The sequence below is a fragment of the Mus caroli genome, unplaced genomic scaffold (assembly GCF_978045245.1).
Source record: "Mus caroli unplaced genomic scaffold, Mus_caroli_1 scaffold_6, whole genome shotgun sequence".
Classification (NCBI taxonomy): domain Eukaryota; kingdom Metazoa; phylum Chordata; class Mammalia; order Rodentia; family Muridae; genus Mus; species Mus caroli.
In genome coordinates this window covers 111,656,727-111,684,063 of record NW_028227261.1, presented here as the reverse complement: position 1 = coordinate 111,684,063, position 27,337 = coordinate 111,656,727, and the positions used below count along the sequence as shown (strand labels likewise).

Sequence of the window (27,337 nt, the reverse complement as noted above, 5' to 3'; positions counted from 1 at the left end):
CTTTGTTGATTCTGAGTCCTTATCTGGTGTGGTTCCGTCATTTGTTTTCTGTTCCCTGTTTCTAGCCGAAGAGCTGGTTTATCCTGATTTAAAGTGTTCCAACTGTGGTCTTGAAGTTGTTGCAAGCATGATAAAGACTCCTTTGGGGGATCCTCACACCCTTCTGACCAGACTGGTTCCTCTCTGGTAGCAACCCTGACCCCCACACTCTGCAAGAGGATGGATTTTTGCAAGATGAGGTCTCTGTGCTCTAGATGGACGAGTTTCACCACAGTAGGCCGGGGGGCAGGAGCTGTGCCTGTTCTGTATGCCTCTTGGATATACCTGTTGCACTGCATGCCATTAACACAGAGGTGCTTAGCTAGAAAGTTGTCCACCAGTTCCATAGTGTTTTCCCCATCATGTTCAGGAAGTCCATACAGATAAAGAATGGCTTCCTCTCTGGATCTTTCTACATGGAGTTCCTGAGCCTTTTCCCCACTGCACACTTTGCCCAGGGAGCTGCTACCTACATGCAAGCCTTCTATTTCACTCAGTACTGAATCTACACAGCTAGACACTTCATCCACAGAGCCCTGGACTTGGTTCAAGTGCTGTTGCAGCTCAGCAATCTCCGACTGAAGACGACTGATACCTTGCAGTTCTCTGATGATATATTCTACTACGTCTCCCAGAGGCTCTTGCTGTTCATACCTACATCTTTGGCCAGGACCCCTAGGCAAAATGGGCCTGGCTTGGTTTCTCTCTGAAGGATCTGAACAGCTTGTTATACTGGCAGGTGAGAGTTCCCGAGAATCAGATCCTGAAGCACAGGCAGTGGAGGCCAGAGAAGGTTGGTTATTGGCTTGCTGCTCAAAGCTACAAAGTTGGGGCAGGTCCCCATTTCGTTCTCCACTAGTGCTGGAGTCACAGCAATGGAGTGGGAAGTTGTCCTCTGGCAGGGATCCAGTAGGACCTGTGGACTTGCTCTTGATACTACATATAGTCTCTGCCCTGACCTTATCTGGGGAGAGACTGGATGAAGGTCCCAACGTCAGCATGATTTCCTCCTCAGACTCTCTCAACAGTCGCTTCATTTTCCCCCGCAAAAGAGGTGATGGCTCTATGCCTCTTACTCTTTATTTCTTGTTGGGATGCTGAACAGAAATGGTCTCGGAAGAGCCTATTCCTTCTTTTTCTTTCCTTCTTCCTTCCTTTTTTTTTTTGGGTTGGCTTTTAACGACTATTGCTAGTTGAAGCCTCAGGCTCAGCCACAGTACTGACCTCATGTATAGGTCTCAAACCTGACACAAGCCTCTGGATCCTGGCTTGGCTTTTATCCTGTAGCTCATGAAAAAAGAACAGTACACTCAGATAAAAGAGAAACCGGAAACTCAAATATGACTAAGCTGTCAAGCAAGGCTAAGAACAATGCCTTCAAAGACAGTAAGAAGTCAGCCTGAGCAGCCCTCCAACCTTTGCCTTAAAGGCTGTAGACATCAGGGCTCTTTCCTTGGCTCCTTTTAAAATATCGATTCAAAACCAAATCAAGTCTTTTAAGTTCTTAACAAGTACAAAGACAGTATTGAGACAAGCTGCTGGGAAGTGGGTAAGGAAAAGTAAGGTCAGTTAGTAACTGCCTAGTTAAACCTTCACAAAAACAAAATTCAGCACTGGAATCTGACTCAAGGATGAACGAGTAGATGTTTAACATCCACACATGAAGTGAAAAGACAAAACACGAGAAGTTTCTTTCTTGTCCATTTTGTTTTTCTGGTGAGGATTCAGATCTTCTATAGTTCATTGTTTGGTGATAGCAACCATTCACTTGGAAAAGAGACCATGGCCAGTTTTTGAAGGAGGAAAAGTTATTACTACAGCTAATCCCAGAATAATGTGGTAAAGTATAGGTACAGCAATGTCCAGAACTCAGATAGCACTTAATATATTTAAATCTAATGAGGCAGACAGCTAACAGCCTAAAAATAATAGACTCACTACAGGGACAATGGGTCCTTCAAGGCACTCTATCTACATGACTGTACTGATCAAGTAACAGAGGGATGTTAGCTAACCCTCTGACCTGTCAGAGTACAGCAATGCATGGTACAAGCAGAGAGTTGGTTATATTACACAGGGTACTTTGCTGTTCTGCAAAAAAGTTGTGCAGCCACAACTTTTTCTTGCTCCTGGTACTTTTGAGTGAGTGGTAGGACAGACGCAGATTTATTATCTTATATGGTGAGGGTACACAGTTCCTTTTTATTAGGAAGATGTAAAATGTGAGGAAGCACAGAGTGGAAAGTACAAGAAAGAAACAGACTCAGGAGATGCATGGGGCTACCAATACTCTATGGTCCTACAAGGCTATCCTGCAAGAGACAACATGAGCTAGTGGGAGACACACTATCATTAAGTTATTTGACATGGGATCATTTCCTTGGCTTTTTTTTTTTTTTAAGATTTTCTTGGGGCTGGTGAGATGGCTCAGCAGTTAAGAGCACTGACTGCTCCTCCAGAGGTCCTGAGTTCAAATCCTAGCAACCACATGGTGGCTTACAACCATCTGTAATGCGATCTGAAGACAGCTATAGTATACTTACATATAATAAATGAATAAAAATCTTTTGATAAATAAATGAATAAATATATAAAAAGATTTTCTCATGATTTTTAAGTCTTCTAAATCCTTACTAAAAGAGAGAAATTGCCTTAAAGAACAAAAATCTGACCTAATAGCAACTCATTTTAAAGAAAAGTCACCTAATCTACAATGAGTCTATGGGCCTGAAATCTAAAAGTGCTATACCTCCCGGGACAGAGTAGCAGGACGAGTCATAGGACTTGGGGAAAGAAGAGCTGGTGTTTTTACTGGAGAGAACTAGGTCAAGAACCAAGAGGCAGAAACTAGATGAATTCCCATTTCCTATCTCCTGGCCTTCTCTCCCACTCCTATAAGAACTCTAACAAGGAACTCTTCATCTAAGTCAATTACATATTTTGTGAGGCCACAAACAAATCCAACCCACCCATTACTACTTTATGTTGGATCTCAAGAAACCAGGCTCATAGCAGCTTCTCCCAGCTCCAAACAGAGGCTTGCTTCCATATTAAACAAACAAACAAGACCCTTCAAACCTTTCTTGATTGGTAGCCACTGCCTCTCTATGAACTGAATTTAGGAATTACCTGCCGGGCATATATACTGACAAGATTACTTGGTCATCTTGGTTTTTAGGCTCTGAGGCAGGAGATAAGCTCATTGTGTTACCTGAGGGTTACTTAGTCACTGTGCCCAGAGCTCAATGGACTATCAGAAAATGGCCAGGAGACGCAAGCCAGCCTTCTTCCTCAATCTCTCTTTGCTACTACTGAATGGGATGGCAGGGGCCATGCAGAAGGACCATTTGATCTCCAAATCAACTCAAGTTAATAAATACATAAGGGAGATACCAGGCATTAAGCTATATGTCAGGAATATAAGAAACAGTCTCTATTATTTAATATGGTATCACTTAGGGAGATGAAGAATGGGTGAGAATGAATGACAATATGAAGTGATATATGTTATTGACAAATTGTAATTTAAAAAGCAAGCACTTACTAAAGGAGTAACAAATAAGAAGGAGTGATACACAGAACAGGTAAGGCTGTTTCCTTGAGGTTGGGATAAAGAGGCTTTGGTGCATTCTCTGCTTAAACTCAGGCCCCGAGTTGATACTGAGGTGTTTGTGCTGTCATTCTACCTGTCAGTTGGCCTATCCACTGCAGTCAACTCACTCAACTTCATGCACATACTCTGAAACGGGTGTACATTTCTGTGGCTTTCCCCCTAAGGAATGCTTGATGCTGGAAAAAATAAGGCTGTCCTCCAGGAGCTCGCTGTGTTTGAAAAGGAGACACAGGAAAGGAAACTGAAGTAATCAGAAAGCTAAAGATTTAATGATGGAAACCTAAGAATTAGGGCTGGGAGTAGATATTTAAACTATATTTCATCAGCACCAACCTACTAAAACCACATCAGGAGAAACACGTTTCAGTATTCTTAAATGGTTGATTCATTTACCCCTCTCTCTGATCTGTCAGAGAAACATAATTAAGAATGTGACTATCTCTTGAAAAAAAAAAAAAAGCCTCTGACCCAAATTTTGGCTTGAAGGAAGCAGCCACAGACCTCTGGGAAACAGGCAAAGATTCTATAAACATATATATTAAGCAGTCTCTCATTTCTGTGAAAGGATCTCAAGGGCAGAGACCAAAAATGCTGAGGACCCCTCCCCTCAAAATCAAGGCTATATGAAACCTGGGCCATTTACTAATTATGCTGTGAGGTGGGCAGCCACAGCCCACCATAGATGAGGTACTCTTAGGATGTCAACTTTTGGGAGAGTCACGTCCTAGAGTATCTTGTCAGAAAGAAAGATCAAGGCCCACAGCCTAAGGTTTTGGCTCTGCACTCTCTCAACATTGCTGTGCTCTACCTACCTATGGACTGGTTCTGTTTGGCTACTGCAACATTTTTATTCTACATTTTTAACTTGAAAGTCCAGTACTAGGTGGAGCAAGCACTCTAGCTTCTCAAAAGCCCACTTACCAGGATAATGACCCCTGAAGTAGGACATCTTCATTCTTACTGAGGGGGAGATTCTTGTTTAAGGGCCTACAATGGGTATGAACCATATTACCAAGAAATTTTTCTTTATTTATCTCTAAATTCCTAATGCCTGGTGCAGGGTCTCATTACAGATTCTGGCACCCAGTGAGAAGCTGATGAGAAACTGATGGTATAGCTGGATTAAAATCCCAGTCTCCTACTTTTTCTGATCTACCTGTGTTTCCATGATAATATGAAAACTTCAAAGTCCAAGTTTCCTTGTAGACTGATGGCCAACAACTTGTTTCCATTGTAAAACTAAGTAGTAAATTTCTTCTTAATAACATTTATTCATAATTTCCTGAAACTTATTTAAAACAAAAATTACCAGGCTTCCAGGTAGCTAGTATCTGTCCAGTGTATGAGGCTGGTGAAGAGAAGCCCCAGTGTTGCTGTGATAGGCACTGTGGTGATGGGTACTATGGTGGTTGATGGGCTCTGTGGTGATTGACGGGTTCTGTAGTAACTGATGGGTGCTGTGGTGACTGACGGGTGCTGTGGTGATTGAAAGGTGCTATGGTGATGGATGCTGTGGTGACTGATGGGCTCTGTGGTGATCGATGGGTGCTGTGGTGATTGAAAGGTGCTATGGTGATGGATGCTGTGGTGACTGATGGGCTCTGTGGTGATCGATGGGTGCTGTGGTGATTGAAAGGTGCTATGGTGATAGGTGCTGTGGTGACTGATGGGCTCTGTGGTGATCGATGGGTGCTGTGGTGATTGAAAGGTGCTATGGTGATGGATGCTGTAGTGATTGATGGGCGCTGTGGTGATAGGTGCTGTGGTGACTGATGGGTGCTGTGGTGACTGATGGGTGCTGTGGTGATTGAAAGGTGCTATGGTGATGGTGCTGTGGTGATTGATGGGCGCTGTGGTGATAGGTGCTGTGGTGATTGATGGGCTCTGTGGTGATCGATGGGTGCTGTGGTGACTGATGGGTGCTGTGGTGATTGAAAGGTGCTATGGTGATGGGTGCTGTGGTGATTGATGGGCGCTGTGGTGATAGGTGCTGTGGTGACTGATGGGCTCTGTGGTGATTGATAGGCGCTGTGGTGATGGGGCTCTCTTTGTTTGTTGTGATGAGCTCCCACTTGACGTGCTTCCACTTGCCCTTCTAGCAAGAAAAGCTTCCCTGATCCTTGTGTTGGTGTTCTCCCAACAAAGTTCCCTAGCAGACATATAGAACAGTAAAAAGAAGCATGTAAAATTAATCTAAATGTGTTATCAACCCCAAATCCAAAATATTATTGCAACATGTAATCAATATAAAATCATTAACTGTATATTTATATTCCTTTTTATACTAAATCCTTGAATTACATATATTATATCCAGCACATCTCAACTGGCTGGGCATAGTAGCACCTGCCTGTAATCCAAGTGTGTGTGTGTGTGTGTGTGTGTGTGTGTGTGAGAGAGAGAGAGAGAGAGAGAGAGAGAGAGAGAGAGAGAGAGAGAGAATATACATGTGCCATGGTTCAAGTGGGATTTGGTTCTCACTTTGTAGGATCTGGGGACCAGATCATTAGGCCATTAGACATGAATGCAAGTGCTTCTTCCCACAGAGCCAACTCATTGGCCCACTCCCAATACTTGGGAGGTGAAGATAGGGGAGCAAGATTTCAAAGTCATCTTCAGCTATGTAGACACTTCAAGGTCAATCTGAGCTAATGAGTCTCTGTTTAAAAACAAACAAACAAACAAACAAAAAACCAAAGTAGAATAAACAGTCACACGTGGCCAGTAGCTACCATAATGGACAACATGGATCTAGAAATATGAGGTAGGGAATATCCTAAGTAGCCTTCAAACCCTGATAGCAGGTGCTCTGTGCAGAGAGCAGTAGCAGTATTATCTTAGTGACAGCAAACTGCTCTGTTAGTTTGCTCATCTTTTTTTACCTGTTTACTCTGATCTTAATTGGAAGTAGCTCATTTCTGTTTGTGGACAGTTCAATCCTCTTTAAGGCTGTAAAGAACCAAAGACCCACTCCTAACTGCAGAAGATGAGACCTTTTTTCCTTCTCAATCCAACCATTTCTCAATATCCTGCAGCTCTGTGTAGCTTCTTTCCAACATTCTGGGCAAAACTACAAGACAAACATGGTTACTTCAACAGAAGCGACCCATTCACATGGAAGGTTTGAAGACCTTGCATGAATAAGAGTGCAATCTCAATGCAGCTAGATGCAAGGTCCACTAAAGGAGCAAATAATGATGGCAAAAGATTTGTTTATTTTAAATTTTCAGTTTGTATGATTTTTACTTATTATTGCAACTCTATAAGCCAAGAAGAATTACTTTGATTTCATAGAAGACAGAAATAGGACTTAGAAAGGGTGAGTTAGACTTGAACAAGGTCCCTGAGAAAGAGTAGTTAGTATTAAGTACGTTTTCAATTTACAAAGTTAGGGCTCTTTCACTATACACATAAATAGACAATTATCTGCATGTGTACACACGCTCAAGGCTGGGAAAGCTCAGAATGGACATTTATGTTTACATGGCACTTGCACACATGAGAGGCATGTACACTTCAGACAGGAAAATACAGCCCCACACATGTACAGAGGAAAGACTGAAAGGTTTCCGAATATACCTAAAAGCAGGAAGGTTACCTAAGTCCATGTCTAACTGCATGGAGGGACAGATGATCTCTGTATATGATGTACACAGAGACAGCTTATATGTACTCATATAAGAGGAATAAAAAGGTTGTCTATATGCAATGTATAAATAGTTGAGGACAGGTAGGTAAGTTATATATAAATACACATAGACATATCAAGACAGAAACTATGCAGACATTCAATGGGCTGGATAGGTTAGTTGTAGACATACAGCAGCGTGCCCAGGACGACTGAATGGCCAGATTACCAGCACACAGACACGTGCATGTGAGGATTCCAGCCCCAGTGCTGAGTATGCTCTTATTCACTCATTATAATGACCCCCACCAGCAACTTGGCTCAAGCAGTTACATAATTAATGTAGCTGTTCCACATTCCACCCACAAAAGCTTGCTTTTGTCCCCGCTTGTCTGTCGTTCAGAGTCAATCATACATTCAGCATCACTTACCTTGTTGCTGAAACCAAAATAAGGTTAAGGAAATGAAAAGGGAAAAAAATTAAAGCCACAAATTTTCAAGTTTTAGAATGCCAATGCTGCCTTTAAGAAGTAATCCATTCAGAAGCACGCCTTAGACTGACAGAGAAGCCACAGGATGAACTTTCTGAGCCACAGCACAGCCGTCTGCCTAAGCCACAAACAGCCAAGGAGCTATTATTCTCAGTTGCACCCAGCTGGCTGGCTCCTCCGTGCAAAGTTGATGATAGGAACAATGCCTAGCACAGAAATCCCCTCAGAGAAGGCGGGGCAGGAGTCTGGTAGCTGCAAATCTAGGAATCCAGTCTGGTCCGCACCTCTCTGCTGAGGGGTGATTCTGAAGACCAGGCTGCTGAAGGCAACAGCAGCCAAACTTCGACTGGATGTGGAATTCTAACTCAATCCTTTCAGCTCTGAGTCTGAGAGGAAAGCAGGGCAGCTCCGGCTCCGCTTCTGCTCCTCCTCCTCTCCAGCTGCTTCCTGCCTGCCTGCACTCTCCCATAGGGCACCAGCCCTCCTCACACGCTGCTGGCACACACCCCCTTCCCAGCACACTCACGCACACACAATCCTGCCAGCAAGCTCACTCACACACCCTTGGTGAGTGTCTCTCTCTCTTGCTAAATATAAATCTTACTCTCTCTCCCCTCCCCCATTTTCTTCCTTCTCTCCTCCCTCTCTTTCTTCCTTCTCTTCTATCTATATACCCCCCTCCTGTCTAAGCTATAGACTTAAGAAAGATGTGGCACAGAGCCCTATACTTTGAGGAGCTCCAAATCTCAGGGGGAACTCAGAATACGGGAAGAAACTGCTAGAGCACAATGCAAAGACAGTTTTCTCTTCCACTAAAATAAGCTCTAGGTTGGTTCACTACATCAGCCTTTAGAGAAGAGAAGCTGAAGGACAGAGACAGTGACCAAGTGCAGTTCATACCAAATGGTGCCATTTTCTCCCAATCCACACCCTCAAACAGTTTCTTTGAACAGCTACTGTCTTAGTCAGGGTTTCTATTCCTGCACAAACATCATGACCAAGAAGCAGGTTGGGGAGGAAAGGGTTTATTCAGCTTATACTTTCCACATTACTGTTCATCACCAAAGGATGCAGTACTGGAACTCAAGCAGGTCAGGAAGCAGGAGCTGATGTAGAGTCCATGGAGGGATGTTACTTACTGGCTTGCTTCCCCTGGCCTGCTTAGCCTGCTCTCTTATAGAACCCAAGAACCAGCCCAGGGATGGTACCAACCACAAGAGGACCTCCTCCTTGATCACTAACTGAGAAAATGCCTTACAGCTGGATCTTGTGGAGGCATTTCCTCAACTGAAGCTCCTTTCACAGTGATAACTCCAGTTGTGTCAAATTGACACAAAATTAGCTACTACAGCTACTATAAAAGAATTCCTTTAGGCTATGTCAATACAGTGACCAGGGAGTAGGGGAAACTGAGTAAAGCAAAATGAACTCTCAATTACAGCAATCAAGACCAAAGACTAATTTAGAATCCAGAATTTTGAACTTGGCAATCCAGATTGATATAACATCCATCAAAAGCTGTCTGAGGTGTAGAGTTCTATTTTCGTGGTCCCCAATATCCAGCTTGCCTGCACCAACAGCAGCCCCATCTCTATGGAGATTTTCTAGTTCAGCGGTTCTTATGCTGTCCTAATCCCAACAATGCTTCCAGTCTGGGTAGGATGTACTAGGAAATCAAGTATCTTTATCTTCAAAGAACACTCAAATCGATTGCTGTAACATAATTTAACCTAGTTTAACCTAGGTATCAGTGAAGCTCTGGGACACAGAGAACCAGGTGCATGAAACATTGCCTTCGTCCACTCTGCAACCACCAAAAAGATGGGGAAACACTGTTTGCTGTGCCTAGCCCTGAACTACAGTGACAACCCAGTCACTCTGCTTCTCTTCTGCCTTCCCTTAGCCTGGCACAATGAGAAAAGCCATCCTCTTCTTCAGGTCTCAGAGAAAATTTGAGGAGGCAAACTTCATTGATTCAGCATTACATACCTGTGACAATCCACAGAAGAGTCTCGCCCATCTAGCCCAGAAACCAGGTAGCATATGTCAATAGGGACTATCCCAAGATCTGTCACTGTCAACGCTTTTATTAATTTAATTTTGGCTTTTTGAGGCAGTTTCTTACTCTGTAGGAAGGCTAGCCTTGAACTTGCAGTGATCCTCCTGCTTCAGCCTCCTAGTGCTAAGATTACATGTTCCTGAGCCATCATGTCTGGCTCGAAACAAGATTTTAAATCAGTCATGATTCCCATATCTTATCCAAGATCCCAGGGAGAAAGGGCTGGCTTTGGAGCCAGCATTTGCCTCCTTGCTGCCTTCTTCCAATAACATTGCTTCCCCCTCAGTCAAGGCAGAAAAATTAGATTCTAAAAGATGCTAAACAAGCCATTTCTTAACCATCCACCTCATTATGCAGCCAGTGCTGACAGCAGTGCGGATACCTCCTAACCCAGTTGGGAGCTGGCTCGACGACAGAAGAGATAAGGGCTGACAGCACGACTAGAGCCACATCTAAATACAGAGGAAGAAAATAACTTGAAAACTGTCAAATTTCAGTGAAATCACAGCCAATTTACTGTGGAGTTTCCCAGGCTTAAGCCAGGAGAGGTATAGGGTTTAACACAAATAGAGGGAAGGCTGATTAAATCACAATTCCTTTCACAGCTCTGCAGCCAAACATAAAGAATGGTAACTGTCCTTACGAGGTCCAGGCATTCTAAATTGAGGAAAAGCTCACAGTATCAAGAACAAGGAAGATTCTCAGAGTCTGGACATTACAGGACACTATCCTCTTCATGCCCCATTCGCCGCCAGCAGGGCTCCAGGACCTGGCCTGGCCAAGGCCTCAGGCAGTGTTACAAAGGCTAATGGGCCCTGTCTTGTCCATCTGTCCAAATGCACCCAGCCCATCTCCTGAGAAGCTTTGGTTTTGTAGAAAACAATGTCTCAGAAGATGGGAGAGGTGTTTAAGACATCAGGAAGCACAACAAAGTTTGTTATCTCCCATTAGAGCCTTCAAATTTCAGGTTAGTGTTCCTGTCTCTGACTACAAACTATTCTTGTGCTAACCACTGCCCGCCCCATGCTTAAGCAAGAGCGAGGAGGACATGCTAGTGTTAGTCTTGTCAACTTGGTAGCATTTAGAATCATCTGGATGGCATTACCTCCGGGCCTGTCTGAGAAGGCATTTTTATGGTAGGAAGGCCTGTCCTGAATGCTACCATTGCATGGTCTGCAGTCCCAGACCCTCTCTGCCTGCTAGCTGGATGTGACCAGCCCATGCCCTTGCCACCATGCCTTTCACTTTATGTTAGACTGTAACCTCAAACTGGGTCAAAATAAATCAATCCTCTAGAAGCTGATTGTTTGGTCAAGTATTTTGTTTCAGCAATGGAATAACTAATACAGAAGATAAAATGTGGTAAAGAGCAATCAGCATAAGCTCTGGTGACAAAGGGGAGGCTCCTTCAGCTATAATCTTACAGGGCTTAGTTTCAGACATCATATGACCACAGAATAATTACACCTCCTCTGCATGGGCAGCACATTTCTGTTTCCTTGGCTATGTGAGCAACAGTAGAGCTTCCTTTGTCACAGTGGAACTGACCCCTCAACAATCTTAGGTAGGCTAAGAAGATGACGTCCTTTCTTTGAGTAAGAAATAGCTCAGTACCCACCTCAGCTGTTAAACGTCCTCAAAGCTAGCCTTCTCAGGAGTTAGCTGGACAGAGCTAGGAAAACAGATCTGGGTTAAGAAGGGAAAGGCATTTGTCTAGAAACTGTGAGATACTTTCAACAGACATTCTCAAGGTCTGGTTCCCAATTTAAATCTTTGCAGGGATTTTCGCCTAGAGACAGATGAGTCAAGATGGAAATTAAAACGAGACACTGACACTCACGCAGAGTTGAAGGAAGGTTCAGTGGCAGGAGCTCTAAAGAGGAGCTGAATGGATGGCTTAGTCAGAAGACCACCTGGTGCACAAAATCTTCAACTAAACTAATTACATAGCATCACAGGGTGATTGAGAAGGGCCTCACCAGACATAACTCTCCCTCAAATAACCATTCTAAATCAATCAACTGCTTGTGCTCTCACTCCCCCCCCCCCGCTCATTCACACATACACACACACAAAGGGAAGAAAGGAGGGAGGAAGGGAGGGAAAGCTAGATATCAGAAACAACTAAGCCGGGCGTGGTGGCGCACACCTTTAATCCCAGCACTCGGGAGGCAGAGGCAGGCAGATTTCTGAGTTCGAGGCCAGCCTGGGCTACAGAGTGAGTTCCAGGACAGCCACGACTACACAGAGAAACCCTGTCTCGAAAAGCCAAAAAAAAAAAAAAAAAAAGAAAGAAACAACTAGGTGAGAAGCAAAGAGCATGACTACTCCAAACCTGGCCTCTGTTTTCAGGTGTCACTGTCAGAGACTGGCTGGGTCAGGATGAGCAGGTACCTATTTTGTGTTTCCCATAATGGCAGGCACAAATATGGATACAAAGGATGGGAAAACTAAGTTCTATTTTACATAGGAGTCAGCTTGTGACTATTTTCCTTCTTTACCAGAAGCATGACGAAGAGGCTGACATGTGGCCACACAGCTGGGATTTCTTTTATGCGTGGGGAAAATGGTTTGTTCTGGTGGCTGAGAAAAGTCATTTTTTTCTCTCCTTATAGAATTATGTTCTCCCCAAACTATTCAGAAACTATATACAAGCAGAGAATGATGGTCAGTTGGGAGGTGTTCCTCTTTCTTGCCCCAGGAACATGCCACCCTAAAAGAATGATGAACCTGGCAGAGAGATGCTGAGTTCACTGATGTGCTAAGACAGAGCTGCCACACAGCCTAAATCAGACCTGACAGGCTTCAAGGCAGGCCTAAGGAATCACAAACTGCTGACAAACTTCAGCTCTACAATCAGGTCAAGCACCGTGCTTGATTAGCACCTTGAACATAAACAGACAATAACGAACTGCTCAGGTTGTACAGTTTTCAGTCGATACTACCACAGGCTTTGTCTATTCAAGAACCAAATGATTAAAGGGGCTTTAAGTAGTTCTTCATCTTTGTTTTAAAACTCTTAAAGGGGTATGCACGCTTATGTTCTCTTCACCCAGTTCTGATCAAAAGTCACAACATCCAGACTTCTCTCAGAATTTGACTGCTGTGACGAGACATCGTGACCATAAAAACTTATAAAGAAAAGCACTTAACTAAAGCTAGCTTACTGTTCAGCAGTTTAATCCATTACCATCATGATGGGCAGCATGGCGCTGGAAGGGAAGCTGAGGATTCTACATCTGGATCGGCAGGCAGCAAGAAAACAGTGTCACTAGGCCTGTCTTGGGCTTCTGAAACCTCAAAGCCCACCCTCAGTAACACACTTCCTCCATGCAAGTCAACCCTATTCCAACACGGCCACACTCCCAATAGCACCACTCCCTATGAGACTATGGGGGACATTTTCATTCGAACCACCACATTCTATTCCCAGGCCCCCACAAGCTTAAAGCAAAATCATAATGCAAAAGTCATTCATCCCCACTTCAAAAATCCCCATGTCAACAAGGCTCAACCATGTTTAAAAGTCCTGTCTCTTCTGAGACGCATGGCAATCTCTCAGTTGTAACCTCCTATAAAATCAAAATAAAAAAAACAGGTCGCATACTTCCTACATACAATGGCATATATATATATATATATATATATATATATATATATATATGATATATATATGCCATTGTATGTATGCATATATATATATATATCATATATATATATATATGATAATATATACATTATCATTCCAAAAGGGAGGAAAGGGAGCACAGTGAGAAACACCTGACCAAACAGAAATGAAACCCAACTGCACCAACTCTGCATCTCCATGTGTGATGTCAGTGCTCTTCAGACCTCAGCTCCTTCCATCCTCATTGACTGCAGCACATTTCTCTTTCTCTCTCGGGCTGGTTCCACTCCCTGTCAGCAGCTTTCCTCGGCAACTATTCCGTAACTCTGGCATCTCTAACCTCCTGGGCTCTCCAAGGCCATCCAGCCTTCACCTTCACAGCTTCATGAAATGGCCTCTCTGAACCTCCAAGCAAGGACACCATTGTCACATACTGGGCCTCGGCAGCTTTCCTTAGTCACAGAGGGAGATTCCCTAACCCTTTTCTTATATCCTTGATTCTAAAGCCAGGACCAGGTGGCCCAAGCTGCAGCCAAGTTCTTCTGGGACTGGAACATGTTCCCCTCATTCAAATACATTTCCACCAGCTTTCTATTTTTGGTGGTTTCCTTTACTGTCTAAGCTTGGCTGTCTGGGAACTCTATCTGTAAACCAGAATGGCCTCAAACTCACATTCCCCTGACTCTGCCTCTGTACTGGCTAGTTTTGTGTCAACTTGACACAGGCTGGAGTTATCACAGAGAAAGGAGCTTCAGTTGAGGAAATGCCTCCAGGAGATCCAGCTGTAAGGCATTTTCTCAATTAGTGATCAAGGGGGAAAGGCCCCTTGTGAGTGAGACCATCTCTGGGCTGGTAGTCTTGGGTTCTATAAGAGAGCAGGCTGAGCAAGCCAGTGGAAGCAAGCCAGTAAGTAACATCCCTTCATGGCCTATACATCAGCTCCTGCTTCCTGACCTGCTTGAGTTCTAGCCCTGACTTCCTTCAGTGATAAACAGCAATGTGGAAATGTAAGCTGAATAAACCCTTTCCTCCCCAACCTGCTTCTTGGTCATGATGTTTGTGCAGGAATAGAAACCCTGACTAAGACAGCCTCTGAAGTGCTGGAATAAAAGGTGTGTGCCACCATGACCAACCCTAAGTTTTTCTTTAATTCCTTTTCACTTTTTTAAAAGATTTATTTATTGTCCTATGTAAGTACACGGTATCTGTCTTCAGACACACCAGAAGGGCGTCAGATCTCATTATGGATGGTTGTGAGCCACCATGTGGTTGCTGAACTCAAGACCTTTGGAAGAGCAGTCAGTGCTCTTACCTGCTGAGCCATCTTGCCAGCCCCCCACCCCCCCACTTTTCACTTAAAAAAAAATTCCTTTTCACTAGTTGGAAGCTTAGCAGGGTGGGGTCACCACTCCCTTTATTCCAATTAGCACAGGGCTTCTCCTTATCTGTCTATACTTCCTGGTGCCCCTTTTACTCTCAAAATACACATTTTTTGTTTTTCCTTGCTAAGCTTGCTCCTTTTTTTTTCTTTTTTTTTTTAATTTATTTTTTTATTAGGTATTTTCCTCGTTTAAATTTTCAATGCTATCCCAAAAGTCCCCCATACCCACCCCCCCATCCCCTACCCACCCACTCCCCCTTTTTGGCCCTGGGGTTCCCCTGTACTGGGGCATATAAAGTTTGCAAGTCCAATGGGCCTCTCTTTGCAGTGATGGCCGACTAGGCCATCTTTTGATACATATGCAGCTAGAGACAAGAGCTCCGGGGTACTGGTTAGTTCATATTGTTGTTCCACCTATAGGGTTGCAGTTCCCTTTAGCTCCTTGGGTAATTTCTCTAGCTCCTCCATTGGGGGCCGTGTGATCCATCCAATAGCTGACTGTGATCATCCACTTCTGTGTTTGCTAGGCCCCGGCATAGTCTCACAAGAGACAGCTATATCTGGGTCCTGTCAGCAAAATCTTGCTAGTGTATGCAATGGTGTCATCGTTTGGAAGCTGATTATGGGATGGATCCCTGCATATGGCAATCACTAGATGGTCCATCCTTTCGTCACAGCTCCAAATTTTGTCTCTGTAACTCCTTCCATGGGTGTTTTGTTCCCATTTCTAAGAAGGGGCAAAGTGTCCACACTTTGGTCTTCGTTCTTCTTGAAGCTTGCTCCTTTTTAATTATAGCTATACATAAGCCTGATCACTAATAATTGCACAGCATAGTCAACACTAGGCTGTTTTGAAATCTCTGCCAAAGCTGTTAATCCATAACTACTCAATTTGGCCTCAGGCAGGTTTTTTTTTTTTTTTTGGACAAGGGCAGAAAACAGCCACATTTTTCCATTCTTCAAAATATCACAAGAACTATCTCTAGGCTACATACTAAAATTCTATCATAGCACTATCCCACTCCTGGTACCAGCTTTTGTCTTAAGAGTTTTATTGATGTGAAGACATACCATGACCATGACAATTCTTATAAAAGAAAACATTTAGTTGTGGCTGGCTTACTTTGAAAGGCTTAGTCCATTATTGTCATAGTGGGAAGCATGCAGACATAGTGCTGAACAGGTATCTGAAGGTCTATATTGGGATCAGCAAGCAGCAGGAAGAGAGTGCCACTAGCAGAGTCCTGCATGGCTGTGGGCAGGACAACGTGACACCATTGTCACCCCTGGAGCAGGGCCAGCAGAGCATGGACCTCCATTAATGTTGACATAAGGCATATGCCTCCACTTAGTGTAGGCATAAGGCTTGTTTGAATAATAATGTATATATTTTACTTTATGTTCCTCCTTCAGGGGAATCTCCTCTCTGCCAAGGTTAATGACTACATAATAATCAGAAACAGCACAATTCTGGGAAGCCAGAACATGTCTCTGTGATGCTGAGACCTTTAGGACAACCCTTCAGGCTGTGGGAAAGAACTCTGAAAACATGAGTTCAAGAATACATAAATCAGTGTTGAGCTGTCCTTTACAGAATTTCCCAACTATGCAAAATATAAGAATGCAATACGAGTTACATGCAGGACATCGTGGACCTAAAAGAGCAGAGGCTGCACTAAAGAGCCAGCTTATCAGAAAGATATTAAGGACAGAAATAGAGATTTAGGGAGTGGTAATCTCAGGGCAAGATCCTACCCAGCTAAGTTTATTGTTTATGTTTACAAAGGCAGGCAGATCTCTGAATTCATTTGCTATATTAAAAAAAAAAAGGTGCTTGCTGTCTTTTTCTAAGAATGAAGGGGCTAAGGTCATAAAATGCTGGTTCCTGGGATAATCAAAAGGGAACCTTAGAGCAAATGACTGAATTGATATGTAAATGAAGGACTGGGTTTGGGATCTGCAAAAGATGAGCTGTCTGGAGAGCTACTGCAGTTCTTTTTTTGAATTTGGTAGGTTTTCTGACTTTGGTCAGAAAGCCCAAAATTTTTTTCTAGTGTGTTTTCTGGCTTTGGTTGGAAACCCAAAAAGCTACTTAGAGTGCTAGCATAGCTCTTTTGGAATTTTTCTAGCAGGCTTTCTGACTTTATTCTGAAAACCCAAGAATGTTTTTCTAGCATGTTTTCAGACTTTGGTCAGAGGAAACCCCAAGAATTGTTTTAACAGTTTTCGGACTTTGGTTGGGAAACCCAAGAGCTGTCTTGAGCTGTAGCTGCTACTTGTATTGTGAATGCTAATTATGTTCCCCAAAAACTGTTTGCAGGAGAGGGTCTGCACATAGTTTCTGGGAACCCACCCTTATCCCCCAGTGGTTTCTGATTGGTAAATAAAGATGCCAGCAGCCAATAGCTGGGGAGGACAGACAGAGGTGGGATTTTAGGATTCCTGGGCTTGGGACCAGGAGGGGGAGAAAGAGATGTACCATGCCTTATGAGAGTGTGAAGGGAGGAGAGAAAGAAAGGCTACCATGGGACAGAGAAGCAAGGAAAGCACCCCAGGCTCTGGGCCAAGAAAATGTGGCCCAGACAGCTGACTAATTGGAATTAAGAGCAGCCAAGATATAACATAGGAATTACTAAGGAGCAACTCAGTATTATCAGTGGGAGGTAGCATCATGGAGGTAGGCAAATCGCCCAGCTATTGTGCTGCTTAAGGCATATTAAAATATATGTGTGTGTGTGTGTGTGTGTGTTTTGTTCAGGAACACAAACCATTGAGGCGGGTAGCAACCCTGTGCCAGGTTTTATTAATTAATTATTAATTCAACAGAGAGCCGTTTCAAGCAGAGAGCTATCCAGAGCAGAAAGCTGTCTAGAGAGCTATCTCGAGCAGACTACAGAGCTTGCACCCCATCACTGACCTGGAGTTTCTTCCACCACTTCCAAACACTCCTTCCAACCAAGCCAAGGCAGCCACTGAGCCTAGCTGAGGCTTCTGAAACCTCAAAGCCCATCCCCAGTGACACACTTTCTCTAGTAAGGTCACAACTACTCCAACAAGGCCACACCACTTCCAAGTAGTACCACTTCCTATGAGCCTATGGGGGTCATTTTCATTCAAAGCACAAGACAAAAAAAAAAAAAAAAGAATATAGTACCTGATCACCAGTCCTTCTACCATCCATCTCTCTCTCTCTCTCTCTCTCTCTCTCTCTCTCTCTCTCTCTCCCTTCCTCCCTCCCTCCCTCCCCCACCCCGTGTGTGTGTGTGTGTGTGTGTGTATATACAATGAACTTTCCAGTACTTTGATCTTGAACTTCTCAGCTCTCAGAACTTAAAGACGCCCTTATATATAAATTGCATAGTTCTTGGTAATTGGTTCAAAAAAGGCTGGACTACAACAAATTGTTTTTTTTAAAAAAAAAAAAAAAAAAAAAGGAAAGAAAGCCCTCCCAATTTATACTTTGAAATCCTAACTCCTACAGCCTTGTACTGTGAAGATCTTATCTGGAGATAGAATCTTTACAGATGCCATTAGGGCCATCAATGAAGTCAAGGTTGGCTCTAATTTGACAGTATTCTTATAGAAACAGGAAATACAGGCTCCGCTGGTAAAATGTCTTGCTGCTATGGCAGACTTAGCAAAAAAAAACAAAAAAACAAAAAAACATTCTTTCAGAACTATTACTAATTTCTTTCTTTCTCTCTCTCTCCCTCTCTCTCCGACACACACACACACACACACAAACACACACAAAGTGTGATGGTTAACTTTAATTGTTAACTCGACACAATCTAGAATCACCTAGGAAGAGTCTCAAGAAATTGGGGTGACCTGTGAACATGTCTGTAAGAGATTGTTTAATGACTTTAATTGATGTAGGAAGACCCAGCCCACTTTGGCAGCACCATTACCAAATGCAGAAGGTACTGACCTGTAAAAGAGTGGATCAATCCAGCTGAGAACAAGCAAGTAAGCATGGATGTACTCATTTCTCCTCACTTCTCCCTGCTCTCTTGACTATGAATGTGTGACCAGCTGTCTCATGCTGCTGCAGCCCCTCAATAATGGACTGTATGGAACTGTGAGGTAAAATAAACATTTTCTCCCCTAAGTGGATTTTTGCTAGAGTCTTTTATCACAGTAAAAGACATGAAACTAGAACAAAATATAATAATAGATGAATACCAATCAAGTGCTTGGGTATTAACTAAGGCATGGTGAAAAGGTGTCATAACCTTTGGTCTAAGGCAGTTCCCTGAATGAAATGTTGAACAGACTGTTATATCCATATCTTATTTTGAGGGAGATTCTGTGCTTGGGTGACTAGTAGTGTCATTTATTGAGGAAACAATTATAAAAGTAAAGGTGAGTACAGGTCGAATGTGCATTAGTTGTCTCTGACAGAGCTGGGAATCATTGAGTTTTAAGAGACAAGCAGAAGACAGCAAATAATGTGAAGGAAACAAAGATGGAATTGTCAAAACTAAGAAACAACTTGAAGGGAAACAGCACAGATGCCAGCAAGGAAGAGTGCCTTTGGGAGAAATCAATGCAGTTTTTATCTCCTGTCAAGAATTGCTTCAGGATCTTGGTTCTCACCTGGAATGCCCTTCCCATCTTGTCATCTTTACCTATTTATGTCCAAATGTCCCTAGGTGGATACTGAATAAATACATTTCCTTATCATACTTGAAGTGTGTTCTGAGAATTTTGGTTTCTTTGAAAAACTCAGAAATATTGTAAGAATATGGTTTGTTTTATTCTCAGGAGTGAGATACAGGGCTGCTTCAGACTGTCCACAGGAGCTGACTATGATTTGCCTCGTGCTCTAGCAGGGGCATGCTTTTGCTAGTGGAAAATCATCTGTGCAACTGTGTAGCATTGGGAATTCTGGGGACATTTTATATAGCCTTTTGAAATGTAAATAGATAAAGCATCCAATAAAAAAAAGTAGGGTCTATAGAATGCTAGGGCCCCGAGAGACGAGGCTGGCTGCTTGTTGATTAGTTGCTGTCGTTACTGTTGATCGTGGTCTGTTAAGTAGTTGTGAGCAAAGAAGAAATTAGGTATCCTGCCAGCAAATATCAAACTTGCCCCAAGGAGCTCAATACCATTAGTCAGCAGGAAGTGGTCTAGCAATAATGCTGCCCCCTTTTTTCTCCCTTGCTTAGTCTTAGGGGATTGAAAGGGTAGAAGAGGGTGGAAGAAAGAAGAACCCACAAAGTAGCCAAAGACTGGATGCAGATATGAACTCTGAAGAAACTAAGCAACAACGTGTCGTTTCCCTTTGACGTCAAGAAGTGATTTTTCTTTAAGGTTAAAAAAAATTTTTGAGTATTTCACCTGAGTGTGTGTGTGTGTGTGTGTGTGTGTGTGTGTGTATGTACACCATGCTTTCCTAGACCCCATACAGCCCAGAAGAGGGTGTTTGAGGAGTCCCTGGAACTAAAGTTAAGTCAGTCTTCTCCTAGCAGCCTTCAGATGAAGATGTAGAAGTAAGGGATGGTTGCAAGCCACCATGTGGGTATTGGGAACCAAACCTGGGTCCTCTGCAACAGCGACAAGTGATCTTAACCATAGATCCACCTCTCTATGTGCTAGCTGCAAGTGGTGGCTCACAGCTATGATCCCAGCACTTGGGAGACTGAGGCAGAAAAGTTGCTGCAAGTTTGAGGTTGGCCTCGTCTACTCAGTGAATTCTCAAACAGTTCGGGCTATAGAATGAGAACCTGTTTGAAAGGAAGAAAAACAGAATGAGAAGGAGAAAAAGAAGGGGTGGGCTGAGGAGGAGGACAATGGGCAGGAGGATAAGGAGAAGAGGAAAAAGCAAAAGAGTCAGAAAAGGCTGGGGATACAGCTCAGTGACAGTATTTGCTTCACATAGAGGTCCTAGGTTTAATGCCCATTACTACCAACAGTACTAGCAGCAGCAGCAGCAGCAGCAGCAGAACTAGTAGTAACAGTCACCTAATTGTGTATGTAATAGCTGGACTTCAAGATGTATCCATTTTTAAAAAATGATGATTAGTGCCTGTGATGGTTTGTATATGCTTTGCCCAGGGAGTGGCACTATTAGGAAGTATGGCTTTATTGGAGTAGGTGTGTCATTGTGGGTGTGAGCCTTAACACCCTCATCCTGGAAGCTACCTGGAAGTCAGTCTTCTCCTAGCAGCCTTCAGATGAAGATGTAGAGCTCTCAGCTTCATCTGCACCATGCCAGCCTGCATGCTGCCATGCTCCCACCTTGATGATACTGGACTCAATCTCTAAACCTGTAAACCAGTTCCCATTAAATGTTGTCCTTAGAAGAGTAGCCTTGGCCATGGTGTCTGTTCACAGCAGCAAAACCCTAAGACAGTGCCACGTGTAAGGTGCTATGATCTCCTTGATGACAAATATACAAATGAGATGCATATTAATTGATTTCATCTTTCTAGCTCATCTTATTTTAATTTTCTGATACTTAAAAATAACTACTAACTTAGTATTATTTAGGAATTCCTTTGGAGACTTTTCTGACCATCCAACTCAACAGGCTTATTCTCTACTTTATAGCCCAAGGATAATTATTTTCTACTGCAAGTGTTACTTTTGCAAAAATTTACTTATGGTCCTGACTGACTTCTTACCTAGATAAGCTAGGGGACTTGTATCTACTAAAGGATGAACAAAGAAAATTATAGTGTGTGTGTGTATGTGTGTGTAATATGCATGCACACAAACACATACATAATGTGATAAAAGAATTTTAAGACTTAAATACACATCTCTTTGGAAACAGAGACTGTTACAAAAAACCACAACCAATCAAAATGCAGAGTTGTAGAATCCAGTCCCAACATCTATAGTACAACTCCCACACCTAAAGATCGGGGATCATAGCAGAAGGGGTGGAAAGATGGTAAAAAGCCAGAGCAACAGGGAGTTTGCTGTGAGACTGTGTCTCCTATGATGGCAGAGCTACACCTGACACCAACACAACCAACCATCTAAACAGGCGCTGGACAGGGGCAACAACCATAAACATGCTACCTTTAAGGGGACTGGGGGAACCAGGCTTCAACCCTACACAAAAACTACATGAAAGTAAGGACTGAGCTGGGCATAGTGGCACACACTTTTAATCCCAGCACTCGGGAGGCAGAGGCAGGCAGATTTCTGAGTTCGAGGCCAGCCTGGTCTACAGAGTGAGTTCCAGGACAGCCAGGGCTACACAGAGAAACCCTGTCTCGAAAAACCAAAAAAAAAAAAAAAAAAAAAAAAAAAAAAAAAAAAAAAAAAAAAAAAAAAAAGAAAGAAAAGAAAGTAAGGACTGCTGAGAGCAGGAGGAAACATTCTTCCTCAGGGAAGGGCACACTAATTGGTTACCTAATACCAAATGGTCAGGCCTGAAACATATATACACAAGTAACAGTATATAGACTAAGTAGGTTATGTTTATGTATTTAGAAACACACACACACATACACACACACACCAACAATTAATGAGAAAAGAGACCATTATTTGAAAGAAAGCAAGACTGGGATATAGGAAAGAGTCTGGAGGGTGAGTTGGGGGGTGGTGGTTAATAATTCAATTATATTATTATCTCCAAAAATAATTTCAAACCTGAACATAAAGGAAAACAGAAGAGACAGCTAAAAGAAATATACAGCAACATACAAAAATAGAGATTTGAGAAAATGGCAATGGGGTAGAGAAAATGAAGAGATATAGGTAAAAGAATATAAAATAGCAGATATGGCTGGTGAGACCACCCAGTGGGTAAAGACACTTGCTGCCAAGCCTAGTAACATGAATTTGATCTTCAGGACCTACGTGACAGAACATAACTTATGTAAATTGTTCTGACCTACACACATGCACATGAGTGCCCACACATACTAAAAAAACATTTAAAATGTAATAAAAAGTTACAAAAGTAAGATAAAATCACACATATATAAGATGAACAGGTCTAGAGATTTAATGTATACAATGAGGACTATGGTAAAAGAAATGTTATGTTAATAGAGACTTTTGTTAAATATATCATTTTCGCTTCTCTTGTTACAGAAAGGACCATGTCAATAACAGATGTTTACTGAAAGCTTATAACATGTGAGGCTCTGCTCTCCATGGTGACCTATGCATTCACTCTATGTATCCCATAGAACATCACTTTGTGAATGCCACAAAATGGGTATTTTTGTAACAACCTTTTTAACAGAAGACCAATTCAAAAGCTGGGTCAAACAGTCTACAACTTGACATCCTCAGTCCACATGCCTGTCTAGACATCTGAACTTTTCTCAGTGCAAAAGAAGTACAAAAATGAATGTCAAAGGCTCAACACAGTTTTTCTTCCTGCCTTTTCATGCACCAGTTTATTGAACTGAATGGGCTCTGCTCCTCACCATAGCCTGCTTAGAACGTGGATACTCTTTGGATCTTCAGTGAAGGGGCAGCCTTTAGCAACTCCAAACATTGGAAGAATAAAATGTAACATAAGAGGCAGTTAAAATGTAAATAAATTTAAGGGGGAAATATTTCTTAGAATTGCCTAGGTGAGGTGGAAATCAGGGAAGGTGTCATGAAGGAGGTGCTATGTGAGAATGGCTTTATTTGAATATGGGAAATAGGAAATGGGCATTATTTGAATATGGGAAATAGGAAAAATGGGCATTAAAGGCAGAAAAATGGGATTAATAGAAGAAAAAAAGCTATGATGTTAAAAAAAATGAAACTAACAAGTATTTGGTGTTTGGTGTGAATAACACGCTAGATTCTGCTGGATGTGCTGATGCAGAGCTTTACCTCTGAAACCAGCCTGGCCTATACAATGAGGTCTAGGACACCCAGGGCTACACAAAGAAACCTGTTTCAACCCCTCCAAAAACGTTCTATAAATATTCTAGGTTCTATTCCACATGCAGTTGGTGGGAATAATACTCATTCATGGGGACGAAAACAGTATCTAAAAGGCTGAGTGACTTGCCCAAGTCAAAGTCAAAAGAACGGGCAAGAAGTCATAAATAAGAAGTCATCTTTTAAACTATGGATCTGGCTGATACCAAGGCCTAAGCTATTCCATCCTCATGGCTAAAAAAGTATGATGAACCAAGTCATGGTGGTCATAAGTGCCATAAAGTTGCTATAAAGTGCTATAAAGTTGACACTGAAACATAACTCCTGATGCAAAATAAATAAATAAATAGAAGATTTTGAGGAAAAATTTTACTCATTGATCTACTGCTATCTATTAGTTTTCTGGGTGCTAGACATCAGAATATGAAGGTAGACATACTCTCTATTTTGTATCTCAATGCTATTTTTCACTTAGCTTATTAAAAGACTTTTTACTAAACTGTTACATACATATAAAAATATATAAGCTAAAAGTACATGTTTGCCTCAGCATAATAAAATTCAGATTAAGAAATAGTATCCACAAAATCCCAAAGGTTTCTTGTACTCACATCTAATTATTGCCAATTCTCTCCTCCCAGACTAATCACAATACAGATACAAGACGCCACAGATTACTTCTACTCTTTGTTTAATGGGAATTACTTTTAAATATCAGCCTGTGTGATATCTTTCTTATTTTCCTTCTTTTTATCAGTATATCTTTATTCAGCATCCATATGTGGTGCTGGGAATTGAACTCAGTACCCTGCATATACTAGGCAAGTGCTCTATTGCTGAGCTACACCCTAGGCCCTATTTCTACTCTGTAAAGCATTTTTTAAAATTTTACATGTATGGGTTTTGTCCTAACTGCATGTGTGTGCACCACATGTGTACGGTTCCCACAGAAGACAAAAGAAGGCCTCATATCTGCTTGGATTGGAGGAACCTATCACATAAGTAGCACTAGGAAAACACTTTTTTTTTTCCTTTGACAGGGATTCTCTGTATATCCCTGGCTTTTCTGGAACTCACTTTGTAGACCAGGCTAGCCTCTGCCTCCTGAGTACTGAGACTAAAAATGAGAACCACCATGCCTGGCTGGGAAAATACATTTTATATAATCTGATACTCCAGGATGTTCTCCATTCATGGCTGCCAATCCTAACTTCTATTACCTCAACTCTTTGTGGTGTGTGTGTGTGTGTGTATCTATGCCTTTGTCTGTGTATGTATGTGTTTAAATTGTTTAATCAAAGTGATTGTGGAAAAATAAAATTAGGGTCTCTTTTTAGTGACTTCTTTAGATAGGAAAAACAACTTTATTCTTCACAATACAACTGCCCAGATTTCAGGAAAACTACCCTTCCTACTCCATACTCTTTCATTAACTGCATCAAACGCATTTAAACAGTCCCTACTGGGGAAAACTTTCACACCTTGGATAAAACCACTGGCTCTGATGTTGCTGCTGCACAGAGCTTATACAGCCCAATGTACACTGCAGCTGCACCTCTGTTGCTTTGGGAATAAGTGAAATTCCTGCTTCTAATTCTTCTGCTCATAGGAAGAAAAGCTTTGCTTTCTCTCACTTCTCAAAAGCCCAGCCTCGCCTTATGGGTTCAGAACTGATTTGGGTGGCATGGGAATCAAAAACAACAAGAGACATGTTGTTGAGAAAGAGGTGACATCTTCTGTTAGGAGGTACTGACTCTAGAGTGCCTATGTGGCAAGTGACTGTCTAAGAAGTAGGTGGAAATATGGCGTGTTCAGGAGAGAGAACTGGGCTATCAAGACAGAGAAGTAAGAAGATATGTATGGTTGTTGTCTTATCAATGAGGCTTCACAGGAAGAATGTATACTTTTATATATAAATTAAAAAGAAAAGCTAGAGGGGAAACTCCCAGAAAGACTAGCATTTAAGATGTGTGAAGAGGGACCAAAGAAGGTGGACTGAAGTGAGAGCTGAGCCAAGAGCTGGAGATGGTTCTTAGAAGTCAGAGAGCAAAGTACACTGATAGTGTCAAATGTAGCAGCCAGGGGTCCAATACGATTAAGGCAGGAAAGGAGTTTTCCAGAGTACGTAGCTAGGAGCTCACTGATGACCTTGGCAGATGAAATGTTAATGAAATCTCCTTGAAAAACAAGTCAAATTCAACGCTTCTGAAAAAAACATGTGAACAAAATTGCTGTACGTTGTGAGAGTCTCCTTTTAAAGGATCATAAAGGAACAAAACTGCTGTACGTTGTGAGAGTCTCCTTTTAAAGGATCATAAAGGAACAAAATTGCTGTACGTTGTGAGGGTCTCCTTTTAAAGGATCCTAGGACTAAGTGAGCCCAAACTCTGCAATCTGGTGCTGTCTCATTCCAATGAACTCAGCATTTCCCAAGGCTTCTCTGGCCACAGAGCCTTTGTCACCTGACACCTATTAACAACTCTAGACCACGATGGTGTGCGACATACTCTGGAAAATGGTACTTTAAAACCAGGCAGGCTTCCATGTTGAAACAGATATGAACTGAAATCGCAGGTGTGTGGTTAGTTAATAGTTGGGTGGCCCTGGATAAGGCACTGCCTTACAAAGCATTGGGTTGGAGACTCAGTGGACAAAAGTACTTGTTGCATACGCATGAAGAAAGGAGTTCTGACCCCTGGCACACACTTCAAAGCCACACATGGATGTGCACAGCAGTAACTTCAATGTTGTGGGGAAGAGATAACTGGATCTTTAGGGCTCAGGAGGCATACAGTCTAACAAAAGCAATGAACTCTAGATTCAGTAAGCAATAGTGATGCAAAATATAAAGTGAGGGGGGCCTGTATGATAGATCAGTAGGTAAAGGTACTATGCCATCAGATCTGAGCTTACTCTCCAAAACCCATGTGATGAAAGGACTCCACATGTTCTCTCATCTCTACATGCATGCCACATACTGTCATGCACACATCCATGAACACACACATGCACACACAATATAATTGTTTTAAATAAGATGGAGCACATGCATGATAGCACTTGCCTTTAATCGCAGCACTTGTGAGGCAGAGGTAGGTAGATCTCTATGAGTTCAAGGCCAGCCTGATCTACATACACACACACACAAACACACACACACACACACACAATGTATATGTGGTGCTCCAGAAGACCACAGAGGACATCAGATCCCCTTGGACTAAAATTACAACAATGAGCTGCCACATGGATGTTAGGAATCAATTCAGGTCCTCTGAAAGAGCAGTCAGTGCTCTCACCACTGAGCCATCTCTCCAGCCCTGGTTAATGATTTTTAAGTGATACCAGTATTGGACAGAGGAAGGCTTAATCACTGTTATCTTTCAGTGATCTGAAACAGAAAAGAAACTAGTAATCTTCATCAAAGGGCCAAGATTGAGATAATGGAAGTTAAGATGGGCAGCCATAATCAGCGAATCCTGAAGTATCAGATTACACAATGTGTTTTCCTACTGCTACTAAGCCTAAAAGGTAAGGTCCCAAGGGCCTGCTTATCTTTGAGGCTCATCACTGTCTCCTCATGGGACAACCTTTCTAGAACTTCAATTATGAGATAAGAAGGAAGCTTCGACATTTGAAGTTTGGAAG

General features: G+C 42.4%; 1 protein-coding gene, 1 non-coding gene and 1 pseudogene across 5 annotated transcripts in view; 2 read left to right on the top strand and 1 right to left on the bottom strand.

Moving 5' to 3' along the window:
- The window catches only part of Unc13b (unc-13 homolog B), a 188,739-nt gene that overhangs the window by 47,108 nt on the left and 114,294 nt on the right, over positions 1 to 27,337 (bottom strand). The window lies entirely within an intron of this gene.
- LOC115030948 (U7 small nuclear RNA) lies at positions 16,829 to 16,880 on the top strand (annotated as a pseudogene).
- On the top strand, positions 16,941 to 16,999 carry LOC115030947 (U7 small nuclear RNA). Its single transcript, XR_003836544.1, has one exon. It is a non-coding gene; the product is annotated as a U7 small nuclear RNA (small nuclear RNA).